We start from the raw sequence: 24,074 nt of genomic DNA on the forward strand, positions 1-24,074 counted from the left end.
CTGAAGCTGCCAGCACACTGTTGGCGCTAAGTGGATCATCGTGGAGTGGGGTGAGGATCGAGTGCTGCATTTAAGCCTGCGTAGTGGCTGCTGCCCTGGAGAGAAAGGTAAGGTATCATGAGGACAGGTCCTGTGTGATGTCGTGGGATGGGCTGTCATCATTGGGTTGCAGGCGCTGGCCTCGGCTTCCCAAGGATGTGTCTTGTTCGTGATGGCCTGGCATCAGCTGCCTATGGTGGGGATGGCTTTGGCAGTTCATGAGGATGCAGTGAGGTAGGTTACCTGTGAAGATTTGCAATCCCGTTTCCACAGGAGTGACTCCCCACGGGTGTCTTGCGGGACATAGAGAAGACGGACATGCTGAGGCATCTGTGCCGGCCTTCTTGGGGGTAGGTGAGTTATGCAAACAAGCCCTTTGGTCGCTCTTTTCCCACTTTTGGGAATGTGCAACGCGATAGTGTTTCTGCCAGAGGGCATGATGCGGCCGGCCCGTGTGGCATGCAGGCCTTTCGAATAGCCAGAGCTTTATCCAGAGCAGTCCGTTGGCGGGGCAGAGAAGGGGGCACTGTTGCCATCCCTGGTGCGCTGCCAAGGCCAGCCACTCTTCCCTTTCAGGCTTCCAAGTGCCCTCACATGGCAGAGGTCTTCCGTTGCAAGTCTGTCTGTGGTCCTCGGGGACCACGCCTTTGATCACTCTGAGTTCCTCAGTGGTGTCACTGTGGCAGTGAAGAATTTCCAGGATGCATCAGGTGGGATCAGCATCTTCAAAGCAGACAGGCTTGCGGTCTGTCTTCCCTGGTGTTCCTTGTTCCCGTGTTCGGAAGATGTCTGTGTCTTCCAGTAGGGACGCGTCGCCCTGCTGGCTGGAGTAGGGCACGTTGGACGAGGCTGTTGAGCGTTTGAGCGGTTCCTTAGGGGTCAGGGCCGCGAACCTTGCAGGATGGGAGCTGCCTGAGACATGGCCGGGAAGGTGGCCTAGTTTCCGCTGTGGGGTTCCAACATGGGTCATGGCTGCTGAAGCCCTCTGCTTCCTGTGGTGGGCATTCCCACGGGTCAAAGGAAAGTGATTAGGCCTAGTTGGCAAGAAGTTGCACTTTGTTCGATGTTCTTTAGCCCCTTGAGTGGTTTCAGGCTGCATCTTGCCAGTAGAATGCTGTAGGTCGGTGTCGGCTCACCCATGGGAGTTCCCTTGCTTCCGAAAGTGCTGGGAGTGACCCCAAGTGCACATCAGATGTGCTGGTAGCTGGCAGGTTCTCGAGTTGCACGTAGATGTCACACCCACGGCCGGGAGGCAGGTCTCGTCCAGTCTTTGTGCTCTGGTCAGAAGGCGTGGCTGTGGGAGAGAGGGAGCCCGTGGAGCATTTCTACAGCCCCTGGGGGTTAAAGTTTGCATGCGGCCTCTGGAAGCTGACAGGGGGCTTTCTCCTTTCAGTTGTGGGCCTAGACATTGTGTTGTGTATACACTATGGCGTTTGCTGTTGGACGCCTCTTCACAGGGCAACAGGGACACACAGAGACCAAGACGCGTAGTCAGCGGTACACAGAGAAACCCACAAGAGCGACTGCGTGCGCAGTCACAGTCACACGCGTGAACACAGAAATACAGCCTCTCACACGCCGGCCAATTTATGTGCCTAACTTCCTGCAGTCATACTATCAGACATGCAGTCAGTTCTCGGTAAGGGATAGAGGTCCTTGGGAAGCAGTTTCAGAGCTCAAGCCCAGGTAAATGTTTGTATGGATCATGTCCTCTGAGGAAACAAGTCCACTTCCCAGGTGCAGTTGCTGGGCAAGCCTCGCCGTTGGCAAATACAAGAAGATCTTCGTGTGCTCTGACGACTGGAGGTGCTAAGAAGAACTGGAAAAAGTGAGGCGGGGCCATGTTCCCGAGCATGGTCGCGGATAACTCAGGACGGTAGGTATTCAACCACCGCAAGATGTGCCATTAGATATTAGGTTTTCCTCAGATGGGCCCAATGGCTGCAAGAGTGGCTTGATTGTTCGTCTTGTTGAGTGGCCTGAGGGCTGAGGATTCTCCAGGCTTTTGGGGTACCCCAGGCTCATGGCTCCCCTGCAGAGCCCCGCACACTGCCCGGTTGTGTTCTGCACCATCCCAGCATGTGCTTGGATCGATGATGACACCCTTGTATGCATTCCTTGGAAACTCTGAACAAAATGGGTGAGAACACTCTATCGTCTCCTTATCGAAACTGAGGTTCAGCACGTTTCCTCTCTCGGGTGTAGGGGACTGTTAGGAGTGAAGTCCAGTGTCCCCTGCCGACATACACGCAAACACCACCAAGGACTCAAGTAGTGGAGGGGCTCCTGTCTGAGTGTCGACCGTGTCTGCGCATAAGCTGGCTTATCTGTGTATCCCGGGTACCTGCTGAAAGGCGGTTGAAGGAATGCAAGGGGGCAGGCTCTCTTGCTGGTCTTAAGAGTCGGGGTGTGTGCCGGTCTAGGCCCAGTGTGCTTGCAGTTGGATAGGTGTGTTTTGGCCAGGATCACGCTTCGTGCATGCCATTTCTTGTGTTGATTTTGGAAGCCAAAATGAGCAAGCGTCCCTGGTTGGTTGCTGGAGCCTGAGGCCAGGCCTGTGGCCCTCCCTGTCCTTTCTTTTTGCACAGTGAGGTTTTTGAGTCCCTAGTGAGGCTGGAGAAGTGGGCGGGGTTGGGCTCGGGTTGGGCGTCAGCGGAAGGGGCTGATGGATTAGGCCACACTGCTGCCCATGGCTGCTCCTCTACTTTAACACCCAGCACAGTGTTGGTGCCAAGTGGGGCATCGTGGAGTGGGGTGAGGATCGAGTGCTGCATTTAAACCTGCGTGGTCGCTGATGGACTGGACAGGAAGGTGAGGGATGATGAGGACATGTCCTTTGTGAGGTCGTGGAATAGGCTGTCATAATTGGGTTGCAGGTGCTGGCCTCGGCTTCCCAAGGATGCGTCATGTTCGTGATGGGCTGGCATCAGCTGCCTATGGAGGGGGTGGCTTTGGCAGTTCAAGTGCATGAGGTGAGGTAGGTAACCTGTGTAGAGTTGTGATCCCATTGCCGGAGGAATGACACCCAAAGGGTGTCTTGCGGGACGTAGAGAAGATTGACATTGTGAGGCGTCTGTCCCGTCCTCCTTGGAGGTAGTTGAGTTATGGAACATCCCTATTGGCTGCTTTCTTCCCTTGTTTGGGAATGTGCAAAGCGAAAGTGTCTCTCCCGGGGGGGCATGACACCGCCAGCCAGTTTTGCATGCAGGCCTTTCGAACAGCCTGAGGTTGATCTGCAGCAGTCCGTGGGCGGGGCAGAGATGGGGGCACTGTTGCGAAGCCAGGTGTGCTGTCGTGGACAACCACTGTGCCCTTTCAAGCTTCCAGGTCCCCTCGTGTGGCAGAGGTCTTCCGTTGAAAGTCTGTCTGTGGTCCTCAGGAACAGTGCATTTGATCGCTGTGAGTTCCTCGGTAGTGTCGCTGTAGCAGTGGAGAATTGCCAGGATGCATGGGGTGGTGTGGGCCTCATCAAAGCAGACAGGCTTGCGGTCTGTCTTCCCTGGTGTTCAGTGTCCCCATGTCGCATAATGTCTGTGGCTTCCAATAGGGTCGAGTCGCCCTGCATGCAGGAGGAGGGCACTTAGGAAGAGGCTGTGTATCGTTTGAGCGTTTTCTCAGTGGTCAGGGCCACCAACCCTGCCAGTTGGAAACTTGCCGATACGTGGGCGGGGAGGTGGCCTAATTTCTGCTCTGGTGTTCCAACCTGTGTCATGGTTGCTGAAGCCCAACACTTCCCATTGTGGACATTCCCACGGGGTCATGGAAAGTGATTTGTTCTAGTTGGTGTGAAGACGCACTTGGTCCGCTGTTCCTTAGCCCCTTGAGAAGTGCCGGGCTGCATCTTGCCTGTAGGCAACTGCAGGTCGCAGTCAGCCCGCCCATGGGAGGTTCCCTTGCTTCCGGGAGTGCTGGGAGTGACCCCAAGGGCACATCAGATGTGCTGGTAGGTGGCAGGGTCTCCAGGTCCACATAGATGTGACAGACACGGCCGGGAGGCAGGTCTCGTCCAGTCTTTGTGCTTTGCTCACAAGGCGTGGCTGTGAGAGTGCGGGAGTCTGTGGGCTATTTCAACAGTCCCTGGGGGTCAAAGTTCGCATGTGGCCTCTTGAAGCTGACAGGGTCTTTCTCCTTTCAGTTGGGGGTCCATCCAGGATGGTGTGTATAAACTATGGCGTTTACTGTTGGAGGCGCCTGCAGAGGGCCACAGGGACACCCAGAGACCAAGACGCGTATTCAGCGGCACACACCGGAACCCATGAGTGCATCTTCGTGCGCAGTCACAGTCACACACGCCCACACGCGTGAGTACACACATACAGCGTCTCACACACCGGCCAACATACATGCCTAACTTCCTCCAGTCGTGCTGTGAGACACGCAATCCGTTTTCGGTAAGGAATAGTGGTACTTGGGAAGCAGGTTCCGGGCTCACACGCAGGTAAGTTTTCACAAGAATCGTTCTCTGAGGACTGTGGTGCAATTCAGAAGCCGCATGATTTCTGTCCACTTCTCAGGTGCAGTTGCAGGGTAAGGCTGGCCGTCGGCAAAAACAAGAAGACCTTCGTGTTGTCTGATGACTGGATGTGCTAAGGGGAACTGGAAAAAGTGGAGCAGGCGCACGTTGCTGAGCGTGGCTGGGGATAACTCAGGACAGTAGCATTCACGCATACTAAGATGTGCCATTGGATATTAGGTTTTCCTCAGATGGGTCCAATGGCTGCAAGAGTGGATTGATTGTTGGTCTTGCTGAGTGGCCTGAGGACTGTGGATTCCCCAGGCTGTTGGAGTACTTCTGGCTCATGGCTCCTCTGCAGAGCCCCACGGCCTACCCGTTTGTGTTCTGCAGCGTCCCAGCATGTGCTTGGATCGATGATGACACCCTTGTATGCATTCCTTGGAAAATCTGAACAAAATGAGTGAGAAAGCTCTACGGTCTCCTCATCGCAACTGAGGTCCAGCACGTTTCTCTCGGGGGTAGGGGACAGTTAGGAGTGAGGGCCAACATCCCCTGCTGACATGCATGCCAACACCACTAAGGGCTCTAGCATTGGAGGGGCTCCTGTCTGAGGGTCGACCGTGTCTGCCCATAAGCTGGGTCATCTATGAATCCGCGGTCCCTGCTAAAAGGCCGTGAGGGAATGCAAGGGGGCAGGCTCTCCTGCTAGTCTTCAGAGTCGGAGTGTGTGCTGGTGTGGGCCCAGTGAGCTTTCACTTGGAGAAGTGTGTTTTGACCAGGATCACGCTTTGTGCATGCCGCTTCGGTGGTTGATTTTGGAAGCCAAAATGAGCAAGGTTCCCTGGTTGGAGCCTGGAGCCTCAGGCCAGGCCTGTGGCCCTCTCTGTTGTTGTGTTTGGTGCGGTGAGGTTCTTGAGTGCCCGGTGGGGCTGGAGCAGTGGGCGGGCGTGGGATGGAGTTTGGTGATGGCGGAAGGGGGCTGATGGATTAGGCCTCGCTGCTGCCCCTGAAGCTGCCAGCACACTGTTGGCGCTAAGTGGATCATCGTGGAGTGGGGTGAGGATCGAGTGCTGCATTTAAGCCTGCGTAGTGGCTGCTGCCCTGGAGAGAAAGTTAAGGTATGATGAGGACAGGTCCTGTGTGATGTCGTGGGATGGGCTGTCATCATTGGGTTGCAGGCGCTGGCCTCGGCTTCCCAAGGATGTGTCTTGTTCGTGATGGCCTGGCATCAGCTGCCTATGGTGGGGATGGCTTTGGCAGTTCATGAGGATGCAGTGAGGTAGGTTACCTGTGAAGATTTGCAATCCCGTTTCCAGAGGAGTGACTCCCCACGGGTGTCTTGCGGGACATAGAGAAGACGGACATGCTGAGGCATCTGTGCCGGCCTTCTTGGGGGTAGGTGAGTTATGCAAACAAGCCCTTTGGTCGCTCTTTTCCCACTTTTGGGAATGTGCAACGCGATAGTGTTTCTGCCGGAGGGCATGATGCGGCCGGCCCGTGTGGCATGCAGGCCTTTCGAATAGCCAGAGCTTTATCCAGAGCAGTCCGTTGGCGGGGCAGAGAAGGGGGCACTGTTGCCATCCCTGGTGCGCTGCCAAGGCCAGCCACTCTTCCCTTTCAGGCTTCCAAGTGCCCTCACATGGCAGAGGTCTTCCGTTGCAAGTCTGTCTGTGGTCCTCGGGGACCACGCCTTTGATCACTCTGAGTTCCTCAGTGGTGTCACTGTGGCAGTGAAGAATTTCCAGGATGCATCAGGTGGGATCAGCATCTTCAAAGCAGACAGGCTTGCGGTCTGTCTTCCCTGGTGTTCCTTGTTCCCGTGTTCGGAAGATGTCTGTGTCTTCCAGTAGGGACGCGTCGCCCTGCTGGCTGGAGTAGGGCACGTTGGACGAGGCTGTTGAGCGTTTGAGCGGTTCCTTAGGGGTCAGGGCCGCGAACCTTGCAGGATGGGAGCTGCCTGAGACATGGCCGGGAAGGTGGCCTAGTTTCCGCTGTGGGGTTCCAACATGGGTCATGGCTGCTGAAGCCCTCTGCTTCCTGTGGTGGGCATTCCCACGGGTCAAAGGAAAGTGATTAGGCCTAGTTGGCAAGAAGTTGCACTTTGTTCGATGTTCTTTAGCCCCTTGAGTGGTTTCAGGCTGCATCTTGCCAGTAGAATGCTGTAGGTCGGTGTCGCCTCACCCATGGGAGTTCCCTTGCTTCCGAAAGTGCTGGGAGTGACCCCAAGTGCACATCAGATGTGCTGGTAGCTGGCAGGTTCTCGAGTTGCACGTAGATGTCACACCCACGGCCGGGAGGCAGGTCTCGTCCAGTCTTTGTGCTCTGGTCAGAAGGCGTGGCTGTGGGAGAGAGGGAGCCCGTGGAGCATTTCTACAGCCCCTGGGGGTTAAAGTTTGCATGCGGCCTCTGGAAGCTGACAGGGGGCTTTCTCCTTTCAGTTGTGGGCCTAGACATTGTGTTGTGTATACACTATGGCGTTTGCTGTTGGACGCCTCTTCACAGGGCAACAGGGACACACAGAGACCAAGACGCGTAGTCAGCGGTACACAGAGAAACCCACAAGAGCGACTGCGTGCGCAGTCACAGTCACACGCGTGAACACAGAAATACAGCCTCTCACACGCCGGCCAATTTATGTGCCTAACTTCCTGCAGTCATACTATCAGACATGCAGTCAGTTCTCGGTAAGGGATAGAGGTCCTTGGGAAGCAGTTTCAGAGCTCAAGCCCAGGTAAATGTTTGTATGGATCATGTCCTCTGAGGAAACAAGTCCACTTCCCAGGTGCAGTTGCTGGGCAAGCCTCGCCGTTGGCAAATACAAGAAGATCTTCGTGTGCTCTGACGACTGGAGGTGCTAAGAAGAACTGGAAAAAGTGAGGCGGGGCCATGTTCCCGAGCATGGTCGCGGATAACTCAGGACGGTAGGTATTCAACCACCGCAAGATGTGCCATTAGATATTAGGTTTTCCTCAGATGGGCCCAATGGCTGCACGAGTGGCTTGATTGTTCGTCTTGTTGAGTGGCCTGAGGCCTGTGGATTCTCCAGGCTTTTGGGGCACCCCAGGCTCATGGCTCCCCTGCAGAGCCCCGCACACTGCCCGGTTGTGTTCTGCACCATCCCAGCATGTGCTTGGATCGATGATGACACCCTTGTATGCATTCCTTGGAAACTCTGAACAAAATGGGTGAGAACACTCTATCGTCTCCTTATCGAAACTGAGGTTCAGCACGTTTCCTCTCTCGGGTGTAGGGGACTGTTAGGAGTGAAGTCCAGTGTCCCCTGCCGACATGCACGCAAACACCACCAAGGACTCCAGTAGTGGAGGGGCTCCTGTCTGAGTGTCGACCGTGTGTGCGCATAAGCTGGCTTATCTGTGTATCCCGGGTCCCTGCTGAAAGGCAGTTGAAGGAATGCAAGGGGGCAGGCTCTCTTGCTGGTCTTAAGAGTCGGGGTGTGTGCCGGTCTAGGCCCAGTGTGCTTGCAGTTGGATAGGTGTGTTTTGGCCAGGATCACGCTTCGTGCATGCCATTTCTTGTGTTGATTTTGGAAGCCAAAATGAGCAAGCGTCCCTGGTTGGTTGCTGGAGCCTGAGGCCAGGCCTGTGGCCCTCCCTGTCCTTTCTTTTTGCACAGTGAGGTTTTTGAGTCCCTAGTGAGGCTGGAGAAGTGGGCGGGGTTGGGCTCGGGTTGGGCGTCGGCGGAAGGGGCTGATGGATTAGGCCACACTGCTGCCCATGGCTGCTCCTCTACTTTAACACCCAGCACAGTGTTGGTGCCAAGTGGGGCATCGTGGAGTGGGGTGAGGATCGAGTGCTGCATTTAAACCTGCGTGGTCGCTGATGGCCTGGACAGGAAGGTGAGGGATGATGAGGACATGTCCTTTGTGAGGTCGTGGAATAGGCTGTCATAATTGGGTTGCAGGTGCTGGCCTCGGCTTCCCAAGGATGCGTCATGTTCGTGATGGGCTGGCATCAGCTGCCTATGGAGGGGGTGGCTTTGGCAGTTCAAGTGCATGAGGTGAGGTAGGTAACCTGTGTAGAGTTGTGATCCCATTGCCGGAGGAATGACACCCAAAGGGTGTCTTGCGGGACGTAGAGAAGATTGACATTGTGAGGCGTCTGTCCCGTCCTCCTTGGAGGTAGTTGAGTTATGGAACATCCCTATTGGCCGCTTTCTTCCCTTGTTTGGGAATGTGCAAAGCGAAAGTGTCTCTCCCGGGGGTGCATGACACCGCCAGCCAGTTTTGCATGCAGGCCTTTCGAACAGCCTGAGGTTGATCTGCAGCAGTCCGTGGGCGGGGCAGAGATGGGGGCACTGTTGCGAAGCCAGGTGTGCTGTCGTGGACAACCACTGTGCCCTTTCAAGCTTCCAGGTCCCCTCGTGTGGCAGAGGTCTTCCGTTGAAAGTCTGTCTGTGGTCCTCAGGAACAGTGCATTTGATCGCTGTGAGTTCCTCGGTAGTGTCGCTGTAGCAGTGGAGAATTGCCAGGATGCATGGGGTGGTGTGGGCCTCATCAAAGCAGACAGGCTTGCGGTCTGTCTTCCCTGGTGTTCAGTGTCCCCATGTCGCATAATGTCTGTGGCTTCCAATAGGGTCGAGTCGCCCTGCATGCAGGAGGAGGGCACTTAGGAAGAGGCTGTGTATCGTTTGAGCGTTTTCTCAGTGGTCAGGGCCACCAACCCTGCCAGTTGGAAACTTGCCGATACGTGGGCGGGGAGGTGGCCTAATTTCTGCTCTGGTGTTCCAACCTGTGTCATGGTTGCTGAAGCCCAACACTTCCCATTGTGGACATTCCCACGGGGTCATGGAAAGTGATTTGTTCTAGTTGGTGTGAAGACGCACTTGGTCCGCTGTTCCTTAGCCCCTTGAGAAGTGCCGGGCTGCATCTTGCCTGTAGGCAACTGCAGGTCGCAGTCAGCCCGCCCATGGGAGGTTCCCTTGCTTCCGGGAGTGCTGGGAGTGACCCCAAGGGCACATCAGATGTGCTGGTAGGTGGCAGGGTCTCCAGGTCCACATAGATGTGACAGACACGGCCGGGAGGCAGGTCTCGTCCAGTCTTTGTGCTTTGCTCACAAGGCGTGGCTGTGAGAGTGCGGGAGTCTGTGGGCTATTTCAACAGTCCCTGGGTGTCAAAGTTCGCATGTGGCCTCTTGAAGCTGACAGGGTCTTTCTCCTTTCAGTTGGGGGTCCATCCAGGATGGTGTGTATAAACTATGGCGTTTACTGTTGGAGGCGCCTGCAGAGGGCCACAGGGACACCCAGAGACCAAGACGCGTATTCAGCGGCACACACCGGAACCCATGAGTGCATCTTCGTGCGCAGTCACAGTCACACACGCCCACACGCGTGAGTACACACATACAGCGTCTCACACACCGGCCAACATACATGCCTAACTTCCTCCAGTCGTGCTGTGAGACACGCAATCCGTTTTCGGTAAGGAATAGTGGTACTTGGGAAGCAGGTTCCGGGCTCACACGCAGGTAAGTTTTCACAAGAATCGTTCTCTGAGGACTGTGGTGCAATTCAGAAGCCGCATGATTTCTGTCCACTTCTCAGGTGCAGTTGCAGGGTAAGGCTGGCCGTCGGCAAAAACAAGAAGACCTTCGTGTTGTCTGATGACTGGATGTGCTAAGGGGAACTGGAAAAAGTGGAGCAGGCGCACGTTGCTGAGCGTGGCTGGGGATAACTCAGGACAGTAGCATTCACGCATACTAAGATGTGCCATTGGATATTAGGTTTTCCTCTGATGGGTCCAATGGCTGCAAGAGTGGATTGACTGTTGGTCTTGCTGAGTGGCCTGAGGACTGTGGATTCCCCAGGCTGTTGGAGTACTTCTGGCTCATGGCTCCTCTGCAGAGCCCCACGGCCTGCCCGTTTGTGTTCTGCAGCGTCCCAGCATGTGCTTGGATCGATGATGACACCCTTGTATGCATTCCTTGGAAAATCTGAACAAAATGAGTGAGAAAGCTCTACGGTCTCCTCATCGCAACTGAGGTCCAGCACGTTTCTCTCGGGGGTAGGGGACAGTTAGGAGTGAGGGCCAACATCCCCTGCTGACATGCATGCCAACACCACTAAGGGCTCTAGCATTGGAGGGGCTCCTGTCTGAGGGTCGACCGTGTCTGCCCATAAGCTGGGTCATCTATGAATCCGCGGTCCCTGCTAAAAGGCCGTGAGGGAATGCAAGGGGGCAGGCTCTCCTGCTAGTCTTCAGAGTCGGAGTGTGTGCTGGTGTGGGCTCAGTGAGCTTTCACTTGGAGAAGTGTGTTTTGACCAGGATCACGCTTTGTGCATGCCGCTTCGGTGGTTGATTTTGGAAGCCAAAATGAGCAAGGTTCCCTGGTTGGAGCCTGGAGCCTCAGGCCAGGCCTGTGGCCCTCTCTGTTGTTGTGTTTGGTGCGGTGAGGTTCTTGAGTGCCCGGTGGGGCTGGAGCAGTGGGCGGGCGTGGGATGGAGTTTGGTGATGGCGGAAGGGGGCTGATGGATTAGGCCTCGCTGCTGCCCCTGAAGCTGCCAGCACACTGTTGGCGCTAAGTGGATCATCGTGGAGTGGGGTGAGGATCGAGTGCTGCATTTAAGCCTGCGTAGTGGCTGCTGCCCTGGAGAGAAAGGTAAGGTATGATGAGGACAGGTCCTGTGTGATGTCGTGGGATGGGCTGTCATCATTGGGTTGCAGGCGCTGGCCTCGGCTTCCCAAGGATGTGTCTTGTTCGTGATGGCCTGGCATCAGCTGCCTATGGTGGGGATGGCTTTGGCAGTTCATGAGGATGCAGTGAGGTAGGTTACCTGTGAAGATTTGCAATCCCGTTTCCAGAGGAGTGACTCCCCACGGGTGTCTTGCGGGACATAGAGAAGACGGACATGCTGAGGCATCTGTGCCGGCCTTCTTGGGGGTAGGTGAGTTATGCAAACAAGCCCTTTGGTCGCTCTTTTCCCACTTTTGGGAATGTGCAACGCGATAGTGTTTCTGCCGGAGGGCATGATGCGGCCGGCCCGTGTGGCATGCAGGCCTTTCGAATAGCCAGAGCTTTATCCAGAGCAGTCCGTTGGCGGGGCAGAGAAGGGGGCACTGTTGCCATCCCTGGTGCGCTGCCAAGGCCAGCCACTCTTCCCTTTCAGGCTTCCAAGTGCCCTCACATGGCAGAGGTCTTCCGTTGCAAGTCTGTCTGTGGTCCTCGGGGACCACGCCTTTGATCACTCTGAGTTCCTCAGTGGTGTCACTGTGGCAGTGAAGAATTTCCAGGATGCATCAGGTGGGATCAGCATCTTCAAAGCAGACAGGCTTGCGGTCTGTCTTCCCTGGTGTTCCTTGTTCCCGTGTTCGGAAGATGTCTGTGTCTTCCAGTAGGGACGCGTCGCCCTGCTGGCTGGAGTAGGGCACGTTGGACGAGGCTGTTGAGCGTTTGAGCGGTTCCTTAGGGGTCAGGGCCGCGAACCTTGCAGGATGGGAGCTGCCTGAGACATGGCCGGGAAGGTGGCCTAGTTTCCGCTGTGGGGTTCCAACATGGGTCATGGCTGCTGAAGCCCTCTGCTTCCTGTGGTGGGCATTCCCACGGGTCAAAGGAAAGTGATTAGGCCTAGTTGGCAAGAAGTTGCACTTTGTTCGATGTTCTTTAGCCCCTTGAGTGGTTTCAGGCTGCATCTTGCCAGTAGAATGCTGTAGGTCGGTGTCGCCTCACCCATGGGAGTTCCCTTGCTTCCGAAAGTGCTGGGAGTGACCCCAAGTGCACATCAGATGTGCTGGTAGCTGGCAGGTTCTCGAGTTGCACGTAGATGTCACACCCACGGCCGGGAGGCAGGTCTCGTCCAGTCTTTGTGCTCTGGTCAGAAGGCGTGGCTGTGGGAGAGAGGGAGCCCGTGGAGCATTTCTACAGCCCCTGGGGGTTAAAGTTTGCATGCGGCCTCTGGAAGCTGACAGGGGGCTTTCTCCTTTCAGTTGTGGGCCTAGACATTGTGTTGTGTATACACTATGGCGTTTGCTGTTGGACGCCTCTTCACAGGGCAACAGGGACACACAGAGACCAAGACGCGTAGTCAGCGGTACACAGAGAAACCCACAAGAGCGACTGCGTGCGCAGTCACAGTCACACGCGTGAACACAGAAATACAGCCTCTCACACGCCGGCCAATTTATGTGCCTAACTTCCTGCAGTCATACTATCAGACATGCAGTCAGTTCTCGGTAAGGGATAGAGGTCCTTGGGAAGCAGTTTCAGAGCTCAAGCCCAGGTAAATGTTTGTATGGATCATGTCCTCTGAGGAAACAAGTCCACTTCCCAGGTGCAGTTGCTGGGCAAGCCTCGCCGTTGGCAAATACAAGAAGATCTTCGTGTGCTCTGACGACTGGAGGTGCTAAGAAGAACTGGAAAAAGTGAGGCGGGGCCATGTTCCCGAGCATGGTCGCGGATAACTCAGGACGGTAGGTATTCAACCACCGCAAGATGTGCCATTAGATATTAGGTTTTCCTCAGATGGGCCCAATGGCTGCACGAGTGGCTTGATTGTTCGTCTTGTTGAGTGGCCTGAGGCCTGTGGATTCTCCAGGCTTTTGGGGCACCCCAGGCTCATGGCTCCCCTGCAGAGCCCCGCACACTGCCCGGTTGTGTTCTGCACCATCCCAGCATGTGCTTGGATCGATGATGACACCCTTGTATGCATTCCTTGGAAACTCTGAACAAAATGGGTGAGAACACTCTATCGTCTCCTTATCGAAACTGAGGTTCAGCACGTTTCCTCTCTCGGGTGTAGGGGACTGTTAGGAGTGAAGTCCAGTGTCCCCTGCCGACATGCACGCAAACACCACCAAGGACTCCAGTAGTGGAGGGGCTCCTGTCTGAGTGTCGACCGTGTGTGCGCATAAGCTGGCTTATCTGTGTATCCCGGGTCCCTGCTGAAAGGCAGTTGAAGGAATGCAAGGGGGCAGGCTCTCTTGCTGGTCTTAAGAGTCGGGGTGTGTGCCGGTCTAGGCCCAGTGTGCTTGCAGTTGGATAGGTGTGTTTTGGCCAGGATCACGCTTCGTGCATGCCATTTCTTGTGTTGATTTTGGAAGCCAAAATGAGCAAGCGTCCCTGGTTGGTTGCTGGAGCCTGAGGCCAGGCCTGTGGCCCTCCCTGTCCTTTCTTTTTGCACAGTGAGGTTTTTGAGTCCCTAGTGAGGCTGGAGAAGTGGGCGGGGTTGGGCTCGGGTTGGGCGTCGGCGGAAGGGGCTGATGGATTAGGCCACACTGCTGCCCATGGCTGCTCCTCTACTTTAACACCCAGCACAGTGTTGGTGCCAAGTGGGGCATCGTGGAGTGGGGTGAGGATCGAGTGCTGCATTTAAACCTGCGTGGTCGCTGATGGACTGGACAGGAAGGTGAGGGATGATGAGGACATGTCCTTTGTGAGGTCGTGGAATAGGCTGTCATAATTGGGTTGCAGGTGCTGGCCTCGGCTTCCCAAGGATGCGTCATGTTCGTGATGGGCTGGCATCAGCTGCCTATGGAGGGGGTGGCTTTGGCAGTTCAAGTGCATGAGGTGAGGTAGGTAACCTGTGTAGAGTTGTGATCCCATTGCCGGAGGAATGACACCCAAAGGGTGTCTTGCGGGACGTAGAGAAGATTGACATTGTGAGGCGTCTGTCCCGTCCTCCTTGGAGGTAGTTGAGTTATGGAACATCCCTATTGGCTGCTTTCTTCCCTTGTTTGGGAATGTGCAAAGCGAAAGTGTCTCTCCCGGGGGGGCATGACACCGCCAGCCAGTTTTGCATGCAGGCCTTTCGAACAGCCTGAGGTTGATCTGCAGCAGTCCGTGGGCGGGGCAGAGATGGGGGCACTGTTGCGAAGCCAGGTGTGCTGTCGTGGACAACCACTGTGCCCTTTCAAGCTTCCAGGTCCCCTCGTGTGGCAGAGGTCTTCCGTTGAAAGTCTGTCTGTGGTCCTCAGGAACAGTGCATTTGATCGCTGTGAGTTCCTCGGTAGTGTCGCTGTAGCAGTGGAGAATTGCCAGGATGCATGGGGTGGTGTGGGCCTCATCAAAGCAGACAGGCTAGCGGTCTGTCTTCCCTGGTGTTCAGTGTCCCCGTGTCGCATAATGTCTGTGGCTTCCAATAGGGTCGAGTCGCCCTGCATGCAGGAGGAGGGCACTTAGGAAGAGGCTGTGTATCGTTTGAGCGTTTTCTCAGTGGTCAGGGCCACCAACCCTGCCAGTTGGAAACTTGCCGATACGTGGGCGGGGAGGTGGCCTAATTTCTGCTCTGGTGTTCCAACCTGTGTCATGGTTGCTGAAGCCCAACACTTCCCATTGTGGACATTCCCACGGGGTCATGGAAAGTGATTTGTTCTAGTTGGTGTGAAGACGCACTTGGTCCGCTGTTCCTTAGCCCCTTGAGAAGTGCCGGGCTGCATCTTGCCTGTAGGCAACTGCAGGTCGCAGTCAGCCCGCCCATGGGAGGTTCCCTTGCTTCCGGGAGTGCTGCGAGTGACCCCAAGGGCACATCAGATGTGCTGGTAGGTGGCAGGGTCTCCAGGTCCACATAGATGTGACAGCCACGGCCGGGAGGCAGGTCTCGTCCAGTCTTTGTGCTTTGCTCACAAGGCGTGGCTGTGAGAGTGCGGGAGTCAGTGGGCTATTTCAACAGTCCCTGGGGGTCAAAGTTCGCATGTGGCCTCTTGAAGCTGACAGGGGTCTTTCTCCTTTCAGTTGGGGGTCCATCCAGGATGGTGTGTATAAACTATGGCGTTTAGTGTTGGAGGCGCCTGCAGAGGGCCACAGGGACACCCAGAGACCAAGACGCGTATTCAGCGGCACACACCGGAACCCACGAGTGCATCTTCGTGCGTAGTCACAGTCACACACGCCCACACGCGTGAGTACACACATACAGCGTCTCACACACCGGCCAACATACATGCCTAACTTCCTCCAGTCGTGCTGTGAGACACGCAATCCATTTTCGGTAAGGAATAGTGGTACTTGGGAAGCAGGTTCCGGGCTCACACGCAGGTAAGTTTTCACAAGAATCGTTCTCTGAGGACTGTGGTGCAATTCAGAAGCCGCATGATTTCTGTCGACTTCTCAGGTGCAGTTGCAGGGTAAGGCTGGCCGTCGGCAAAAACAAGAAGACCTTCGTGTTGTCTGATGACTGGATGTGCTAAGGGGAACTGGAAAAAGTGGAGCAGGCGCACGTTGCTGAGCGTGGCTGGGGATAACTCAGGACAGTAGCATTCACGCATACCAAGATGTGCCATTGGATATTAGGTTTTCCTCAGATGGGTCCAATGGCTGCAAGAGTGGATTGATTGTTGGTCTTGCTGAGTGGCCTGAGGACTGTGGATTCCCCAGGCTGTTGGAGTACTTCTGGCTCATGGCTCCTCTGCAGAGCCCCACGGCCTGCCCGTTTGTGTTCTGCAGCATCCCAGCATGTGCTTGGATCGATGATGACACCCTTGTATGCATTCCTTGGAAAATCTGAACAAAATGAGTGAGAAAGCTCTACGGTCTCCTCATCGCAACTGAGGTCCAGCACGTTTCTCTCGGGGGTAGGGGACAGTTAGGAGTGAGGGCCAACATCCCCTGCTGACATGCATGCCAACACCACTAAGGGCTCTAGCATTGGAGGGGCTCCTGTCTGAGGGTCGACCGTGTCTGCCCATAAGCTGGGTCATCTATGAATCCGCGGTCCCTGCTAAAAGGCCGTGAGGGAATGCAAGGGGGCAGGCTCTCCTGCTAGTCTTCAGAGTCGGAGTGTGTGCTGGTGTGGGCCCAGTGAGCTTTCACTTGGAGAAGTGTGTTTTGACCAGGATCACGCTTTGTGCATGCCGCTTCGGTGGTTGATTTTGGAAGCCAAAATGAGCAAGGTTCCCTGGTTGGAGCCTGGAGCCTCAGGCCAGGCCTGTGGCCCTCTCTGTTGTTGTGTTTGGTGCGGTGAGGTTCTTGAGTGCCCGGTGGGGCTGGAGCAGTGGGCGGGGGTGGGATGGAGTTTGGTGATGGCGGAAGGGGGCTGATGGATTAGGCCTCGCTGCTGCCCCTGAAGCTGCCAGCACACTGTTGGCGCTAAGTGGATCATCGTGGAGTGGGGTGAGGATCGAGTGCTGCATTTAAGCCTGCGTAGTGGCTGCTGCCCTGGAGAGAAAGGTAAGGTATCATGAGGACAGGTCCTGTGTGATGTCGTGGGATGGGCTGTCATCATTGGGTTGCAGGCGCTGGCCTCGGCTTCCCAAGGATGTGTCTTGTTCGTGATGGTCTGGCATCAGCTGCCTATGGTGGGGATGGCTTTGGCAGTTCATGAGGATGCAGTGAGGTAGCTTACCTGTGAAGAGTTGCAATCCCGTTTCCAGAGGATTGACTCCCCACGGGTGTCTTGCGGGACATAGAGAAGACGGACATGCTGAGGCATCTGTGCCGGCCTTCTTGGGGGTAGGTGAGTTATGCAAACAAGCCCTTTGGTCGCTCTTTTCCCACTTTTGGGAATGTGCAACGCGATAGTGTTTCTGCCGGAGGGCATGATGCGGCCGGCCCGTGTGGCATGCAGGCCTTTCGAATAGCCAGAACTTTATCCAGAGCAGTCCGTTGGCGGGGCAGAGAAGGGGGCACTGTTGCCATCCCTGGTGCGCTGCCAAGGCCAGCCACTCTTCCCTTTCAGGCTTCCAAGTCCCCTCACATGGCAGAGGTCTTCCGTTGCAAGTCTGTCTGTGGTCCTCGGGGACCACGCCTTTGATCACTCTGAGTTCCTCAGTGGTGTCACTGTGGCAGTGGAGAATTTCCAGGATGCATCAGGTGGGATCAGCATCTTCAAAGCAGACAGGCTTGCGGTCTGTCTTCCCTGGTGTTCCTTGTTCCCGTGTTCGGAAGATGTCTGTGTCTTCCAGTAGGGACGTGTCGCCCTGCTGGCTGGAGTAGGGCACGTTGGACGAGGCTGTTGAGCGTTTGAGCGGTTCCTTAGGGGTCAGGGCCGCGAACCTTGCAGGATGGGAGCTGCCTGAGACATGGCCGGGAAGGTGGCCTAGTTTCCGCTGTGGGGTTCCAACATGGGTCATGGCTGCTGAAGCCCTCTGCTTCCTGTGGTGGGCATTCCCACGGGTCAAAGGAAAGTGATTAGGCCTAGTTGGCAAGAAGTTGCACTTTGTTCGATGTTCTTTAGCCCCTTGAGTGGTTTCAGGCTGCATCTTGCCAGTAGAATGCTGTAGGTCGGTGTCGGCTCACCCATGGGAGTTCCCTTGTTTCCGAAAGTGCTGGGAGTGACCGCAAGTGCACATCAGATGTGCTGGTAGCTGGCAGGTTCTCGAGTTGCACGTAGATGTCACACCCACGGCCGGGAGGCAGGTCTCGTCCAGTCTTTGTGCTCTGGTCAGAAGGCGTGGCTGTGGGAGAGAGGTAGCCCGTGGAGCATTTCTACAGCCCCTGGGGGTTAAAGTTTGCATGCGGCCTCTGGAAGCTGACAGGGGGCTTTCTCCTTTCAGTTGTGGGCCTAGACATTGTGTTGTGTATACACTATGGCGTTTGCTGTTGGACGCCTCTTCACAGGGCAACAGGGACACACAGAGACCAAGACGCGTAGTCAGCGGTACACAGAGAAACCCACAAGAGCGACTGCGTGCGCAGTCACAGTCACACGCGTGAACACAGAAATACAGCCTCTCACACGCCGGCCAATTTATGTGCCTAACTTCCTGCAGTCATACTATCAGACATGCAGTCAGTTCTCGGTAAGGGATAGAGGTCCTTGGGAAGCAGTTTCAGAGCTCAAGCCCAGGTAAATGTTTGTATGGATCATGTCCTCTGAGGAAACAAGTCCACTTCCCAGGTGCAGTTGCTGGGCAAGCCTCGCCGTTGGCAAATACAAGAAGATCTTCGTGTGCTCTGACGACTGGAGGTGCTAAGAAGAACTGGAAAAAGTGAGGCGGGGCCATGTTCCCGAGCATGGTCGCAGATAACTCAGGATGGTAGGTATTCAACCACCGCAAGATGTGCCATTAGATATTAGGTTTTCCTCAGATGGGCCCAATGGCTGCAAGAGTGGCTTGATTGTTCGTCTTGTTGAGTGGCCTGAGGGCTGTGGATTCTCCAGGCTTTTGGGGCACCCCAGGCTCATGGCTCCCCTGCAGAGCCCCGCACACTGCCCGGTTGTGTTCTGCACCATCCCAGCATGTGCTTGGATCGAGGATGACACCCTTGTATGCATTCCTTGGAAACTCTGAACAAAATGGGTGAGAACACTCTATCGTCTCCTTATCGAAACTGAGGTTCAGCACGTTTCCTCTCTCGGGTATAGGGGACTGTTAGGAGTGAAGTCCAGTGTCCCCTGCCGACATGCACGCAAACACCACCAAGGACTCCAGTAGTGGAGGGGCTCCTGTCTGAGTGTCGACCGTGTCTGCGCATAAGCTGGCTTATCTGTGTATCCCGGGTCCCTGCTGAAAGGCGGTTGAAGGAATGCAAGGGGGCAGGCTCTCTTGCTGGTCTTAAGAGTCGGGGTGTGTGCCGGTCTAGGCCCAGTGTGCTTGCAGTTGGATAGGTGTGTTTTGGCCAGGATCACGCTTCGTGCATGCCATTTCTTGTGTTGATTTTGGAAGCCAAAATGAGCAAGCGTCCCTGGTTGGTTGCTGGAGCCTGAGGCCAGGCCTGTGGCCCTCCCTGTCCTTTCTTTTTGCACAGTGAGGTTTTTGAGTCCCTAGTGAGGCTGGAGAAGTGGGCGGGGTTGGGCTCGGGTTGGGCGTCGGCGGAAGGGGCTGATGGATTAGGCCACACTGCTGCCCATGGCTGCTCCTCTACTTTAACACCCAGCACAGTGTTGGTGCCAAGTGGGGCATCGTGGAGTGGGGTGAGGATCGAGTGCTGCATTTAAACCTGCGTGGTCGCTGATGGCCTGGACAGGAAGGTGAGGGATGATGAGGACATGTCCTTTGTGAGGTCGTGGAATAGGCTGTCATAATTGGGTTGCAGGTGCTGGCCTCGGCTTCCCAAGGATGCGTCATGTTCGTGATGGGCTGGCATCAGCTGCCTATGGAGGGGGTGGCTTTGGCAGTTCAAGTGCATGAGGTGAGGTAGGTAACCTGCGTAGAGTTGTGATCCCATTGCCGGAGGAATGACACCCAAAGGGTGTCTTGCGGGACGTAGAGAAAATTGACATTGTGAGGCGTCTGTCCCGTCCTCCTTGGAGGTAGTTGAGTTATGGAACATCCCTATTGGCTGCTTTCTTCCCTTGTTTGGGAATGTGCAAAGCGAAAGTGTCTCTCCCGGGGGGGCATGACACCGCCAGCCAGTTTTGCATGCAGGCCTTTCGAACAGCCTGAGGTTGATCTGCAGCAGTCCGTGGGCGGGGCAGAGATGGGGGCACTGTTGCGAAGCCAGGTGTGCTGTCGTGGACAACCACTGTGCCCTTTCAAGCTTCCAGGTCCCCTCGTGTGGCAGAGGTCTTCTGTTGAAAGTCTGTCTGTGGTCCTCAGGAACAGTGCATTTGATCGCTGTGAGTTCCTCGGTAGTGTCGCTGTAGCAGTGGAGAATTGCCAGGATGCATGGGGTGGTGTGGGCCTCATTAAAGCAGACAGGCTTGCGGTCTGTCTTCCCTGGTGTTCAGTGTCCCCATGTCGCATAATGTTTGTGGCTTCCAATAGGGTCGAGTCGCCCTGCATGCAGGAGGAGGGCACTTAGGAAGAGGCTGTGTATCATTTGAGCGTTTTCTCAGTGGTCAGGGCCACCAACTCTGCCAGTTGGAAACTTGCCGATACGTGGGCGGGGAGGTGGCCTAATTTCTGCTCTGGTGTTCCAACCTGTGTCATGGTTGCTGAAGCCCAACACTTCCCATTGTGGACATTCCCACGGGGTCATGGAAAGTGATTTGTTCTAGTTGGTGTGAAGACGCACTTGGTCCGCTGTTCCTTAGCCCCTTGAGAAGTGCCGGGCTGCATCTTGCCTGTAGGCAACTGCAGGTCGCAGTCAGCCCGCCCATGGGAGGTTCCCTTGCTTCCGGGAGTGCTGGGAGTGACCCCAAGGGCACATCAGATGTGCTGGTAGGTGGCAGGGTCTCCAGGTCCACATAGATGTGACAGACACGGCCGGGAGGCAGGTCTCGTCCAGTCTTTGTGCTTTGCTCACAAGGCGTGGCTGTGAGAGTGCGGGAGTCTGTGGGCTATTTCAACAGTCCCTGGGGGTCAAAGTTCGCATGTGGCCTCTTGAAGCTGACAGGGGTCTTTCTCCTTTCAGTTGGGGGTCCATCCAGGATGGTGTGTATAAACTATGGCGTTTACTGTTGGAGGCGCCTGCAGAGGGCCACAGGGACACCCAGAGACCAAGACGCGTATTCAGCGGCACACACCGGAACCCACGAGTGCATCTTCGTGCGCAGTCACAGTCACACACGCCCACACGCGTGAGTACACACATACAGCGTCTCACACACCGGCCAACATACATGCCTAACTTCCTCCAGTCGTGCTGTGAGACACGCAATCCGTTTTCGGTAAGGAATAGTGGTACTTGGGAAGCAGGTTCCGGGCTCACACGCAGGTAAGTTTTCACAAGAATCGTTCTCTGAGGACTGTGGTGCAATTCAGAAGCCGCATGATTTCTGTCCACTTCTCAGGTGCAGTTGCAGGGTAAGGCTGGCCGTCGGCAAAAACAAGAAGACCTTCGTGTTGTCTGATGACTGGATGTGCTAAGGGGAACTGGAAAAAGTGGAGCAGGCGCACGTTGCTGAGCGTGCCTGGGGATAACTCAGGACAGTAGCATTCACGCATACTAAGATGTGCCATTGGATATTAGGTTTTCCTCAGATGGGTCCAATGGCTGCAAGAGTGGATTGATTGTTGGTCTTGCTGAGTGGCCTTAGGACTGTGGATTCCCCAGGCAGTTGGAGTACTTCTGGCTCATGGCTCCTCTGCAGAGCCCCACGGCCTGCCCGTTTGTGTTCTGCAGCGTCCCAGCATGTGCTTGGATCGATGATGACACCCTTGTATGCATTCCTTGGAAAATCTGAACAAAATGAGTGAGAAAGCTCTACGGTCTCCTCATCGCAACTGAGGTCCAGCACGTTTCTCTCGGGGGTAGGGGACAGTTAGGAGTGAGGGCCAACATCCCCTGCTGACATGCATGCCAACACCACTAAGGGCTCTAGCATTGGAGGGGCTCCTGTCTGAGGTTCGACCGTGTCTGCCCATAAGCTGGGTCATCTATGAATCCGCGGTCCCTGCTAAAAGGCCGTGAGGGAATGCAAGGGGGCAGGCTCTCCTGCTAGTCTTCAGAGTCGGAGTGTGTGCTGGTGTGGGCCCAGTGAGCTTTCACTTGGAGAAGTGTGTTTTGACCAGGATCACGCTTTGTGCATGCCGCTTCGGTGGTTGATTTTGGAAGCCAAAATGAGCAAGGTTCCCTGGTTGGAGCCTGGAGCCTCAGGCCAGGCCTGTGGCCCTCTCTGTTGTTGTGTTTGGTGCGGTGAGGTTCTTGAGTGCCCGGTGGGGCTGGAGCAGTGGGCGGGGGTGGGATGGAGTTTGGTGATGGCGGAAGGGGGCTGATGGATTAGGCCTCGCTGCTGCCCCTGAAGCTGCCAGCACACTGTTGGCGCTAAGTGGATCATCGTGGAGTGGGGTGAGGATCGAGTGCTGCATTTAAGCCTGTGTAGTGGCTGCTGCCCTGGAGAGAAAGGTAAGGTATGATGAGGACAGGTCCTGTGTGATGTCGTGGGATGGGCTGTCATCATTGGGTTGCAGGCGCTGGCCTCGGCTTCCCAAGGATGTGTCTTGTTCGTGATGGTCTGGCATCAGCTGCCTATGGTGGGGATGTATTTGGCAGTTCATGAAGATGCAGTGAGGTAGGTTACCTGTGAAGAGTTGCAATCCCGTTTCCAGAGGAGTGACTCCCCACGGGTGTCTTGCGGGACATAGAGAAGACGGACATGCTGAGGCATCTGTGCCGGCCTTCTTGGGGGTAGGTGAGTTATGCAAACAAGCCCTTTGGTCGCTCTTTTCCCACTTTTGGGAATGTGCAACGCGATAGTGTTTCTGCCGGAGGGCATGATGCGGCCGGCCCGTGTGGCATGCAGGCCTTTCGAATAGCCAGAGCTTTATCCAGAGCAGTCCGTTGGCGGGGCAGAGAAGGGGGCACTGTTGCCATCCCTGGTGCGCTGCCAAGGCCAGCCACTCTTCCCTTTCAGGCTTCCAAGTGCCCTCACATGGCAGAGGTCTTCCGTTGCAAGTCTGTCTGTGGTCCTCGGGGACCACGCCTTTGATCACTCTGAGTTCCTCAGTGGTGTCACTGTGGCAGTGGAGAATTTCCAGGATGCATCAGGTGGGATCAGCATCTTCAAAGCAGACAGGCTTGCGGTCTGTCTTCCCTGGTGTTCCTTGTTCCCGTGTTCGGAAGATGTCTGTGTCTTCCAGTAGGGATGCGTCGCCCTGCTGGCTGGAGTAGGGCACGTTGGACGAGGCTGTTGAGCGTTTGAGCGGTTCCTTAGGGGTCAGGGCCGCGAACCTTGCAGGATGGGAGCTGCCTGAGACATGGCCGGGAAGGTGGCCTAGTTTCCGCTGTGGGGTTCCAACATGGGTCATGGCTGCTGAAGCCCTCTGCTTCCTGTGGTGGGCATTCCCACGGGTCAAAGGAAAGTGATTAGGCCTAGTTGGCAAGAAGTTGCACTTTGTTCGATGTTCTTTAGCCCCTTGAGTGGTTTCAGGCTGCATCTTGCCAGTAGAATGCTGTAGGTCGGTGTCGGCTCACCCATGAGAGTTCCCTTGCTTCCGAAAATGCTGGGAGTGACCCCAAGTGCACATCAGATGTGCTGGTAGCTGGCAGGTTCTCGAGTTGCACGTAGATTTCACACCCACGGCCGGGAGGCAGGTCTCGTCCAGTCTTTGTGCTCTGGTCAGAAGGCGTGGCTGTGGGAGAGAGGGAGCCCGTGGAGCATTTCTACAGCCCCTGGGGGTTAAAGTTTGCATGCGGCCTCTGGAAGCTGACAGGGGGCTTTCTCCTTTCAGTTGTGGGCCTAGACATTGTGTTGTGTATACACTATGGCGTTTGCTGTTGGACGCCTCTTCACAGGGCAACAGGGACACACAGAGACCAAGACGCGTAGTCAGCGGTACACAGAGAAACCCACAAGAGCGACTGCGTGCGCAGTCACAGTCACACGCGTGAACACAGAAATACAGCCTCTCACACGCCGGCCAATTTATGTGCCTAACTTCCTGCAGTCATACTATCAGACATGCAGTCAGTTCTCGGTAAGGGATAGAGGTCCTTGGGAAGCAGTTTCAGAGCTCAAGCCCAGGTAAATGTTTGTATGGATCATGTCCTCTGAGGAAACAAGTCCACTTCCCAGGTGCAGTTGCTGGGCAAGCCTCGTCGTTGGCAAATACAAGAAGATCTTCGTGTGCTCTGACGACTGGAGGTGCTAAGAAGAACTGGAAAAAGTGAGGCGGGGCCATGTTCCCGAGCATGGTCGCGGATAACTCAGGACGGTAGGTATTCAACCACCGCAAGATGTGCCATTAGATATTAGGTTTTCCTCAGATGGGCCCAATGGCTGCAAGAGTGGCTTGATTGTTCTTCTTGTTGAGTGGCCTGAGGGCTGTGGATTCTCCAGGCTTTTGGGGCACCCCAGGCTCATGGCT

General features: G+C 55.6%; 8 non-coding genes across 8 annotated transcripts; all 8 read left to right on the plus strand.

Annotated features, from left to right (window-relative positions):
* Positions 1-2,126: 2,126 nt before the first annotated feature.
* On the plus strand, positions 2,127-2,219 carry LOC137776512 (small nucleolar RNA SNORD116). Its single transcript, XR_011076239.1, has one exon. It is a non-coding gene; the product is annotated as a small nucleolar RNA SNORD116 (small nucleolar RNA).
* Positions 2,220-4,902: 2,683 nt separating this feature from the next.
* LOC137754121 (small nucleolar RNA SNORD116) lies at positions 4,903-4,995 on the plus strand. The gene has a single exon (XR_011071737.1). It is a non-coding gene; the product is annotated as a small nucleolar RNA SNORD116 (small nucleolar RNA).
* Positions 4,996-7,627: 2,632 nt separating this feature from the next.
* LOC137776514 (small nucleolar RNA SNORD116) lies at positions 7,628-7,720 on the plus strand. The gene has a single exon (XR_011076240.1). It is a non-coding gene; the product is annotated as a small nucleolar RNA SNORD116 (small nucleolar RNA).
* Positions 7,721-10,403: 2,683 nt separating this feature from the next.
* Positions 10,404-10,496, plus strand: LOC137754124 (small nucleolar RNA SNORD116). The gene has a single exon (XR_011071738.1). It is a non-coding gene; the product is annotated as a small nucleolar RNA SNORD116 (small nucleolar RNA).
* A 2,632-nt stretch (positions 10,497-13,128) lies between these two features.
* On the plus strand, positions 13,129-13,221 carry LOC137776525 (small nucleolar RNA SNORD116). Its single transcript, XR_011076242.1, has one exon. It is a non-coding gene; the product is annotated as a small nucleolar RNA SNORD116 (small nucleolar RNA).
* A 2,684-nt stretch (positions 13,222-15,905) lies between these two features.
* Positions 15,906-15,998, plus strand: LOC137754128 (small nucleolar RNA SNORD116). Its single transcript, XR_011071739.1, has one exon. It is a non-coding gene; the product is annotated as a small nucleolar RNA SNORD116 (small nucleolar RNA).
* Positions 15,999-18,630: 2,632 nt separating this feature from the next.
* LOC137777496 (small nucleolar RNA SNORD116) lies at positions 18,631-18,723 on the plus strand. The gene has a single exon (XR_011076541.1). It is a non-coding gene; the product is annotated as a small nucleolar RNA SNORD116 (small nucleolar RNA).
* Positions 18,724-21,407: 2,684 nt separating this feature from the next.
* LOC137754135 (small nucleolar RNA SNORD116) lies at positions 21,408-21,500 on the plus strand. Its single transcript, XR_011071741.1, has one exon. It is a non-coding gene; the product is annotated as a small nucleolar RNA SNORD116 (small nucleolar RNA).
* The last annotated feature ends 2,574 nt before the right edge of the window (positions 21,501-24,074 follow it).

This window comes from Eschrichtius robustus, chromosome 1 (assembly GCF_028021215.1).
Source record: "Eschrichtius robustus isolate mEscRob2 chromosome 1, mEscRob2.pri, whole genome shotgun sequence".
Taxonomy (NCBI): Eukaryota; Metazoa; Chordata; class Mammalia; order Artiodactyla; family Eschrichtiidae; genus Eschrichtius; species Eschrichtius robustus.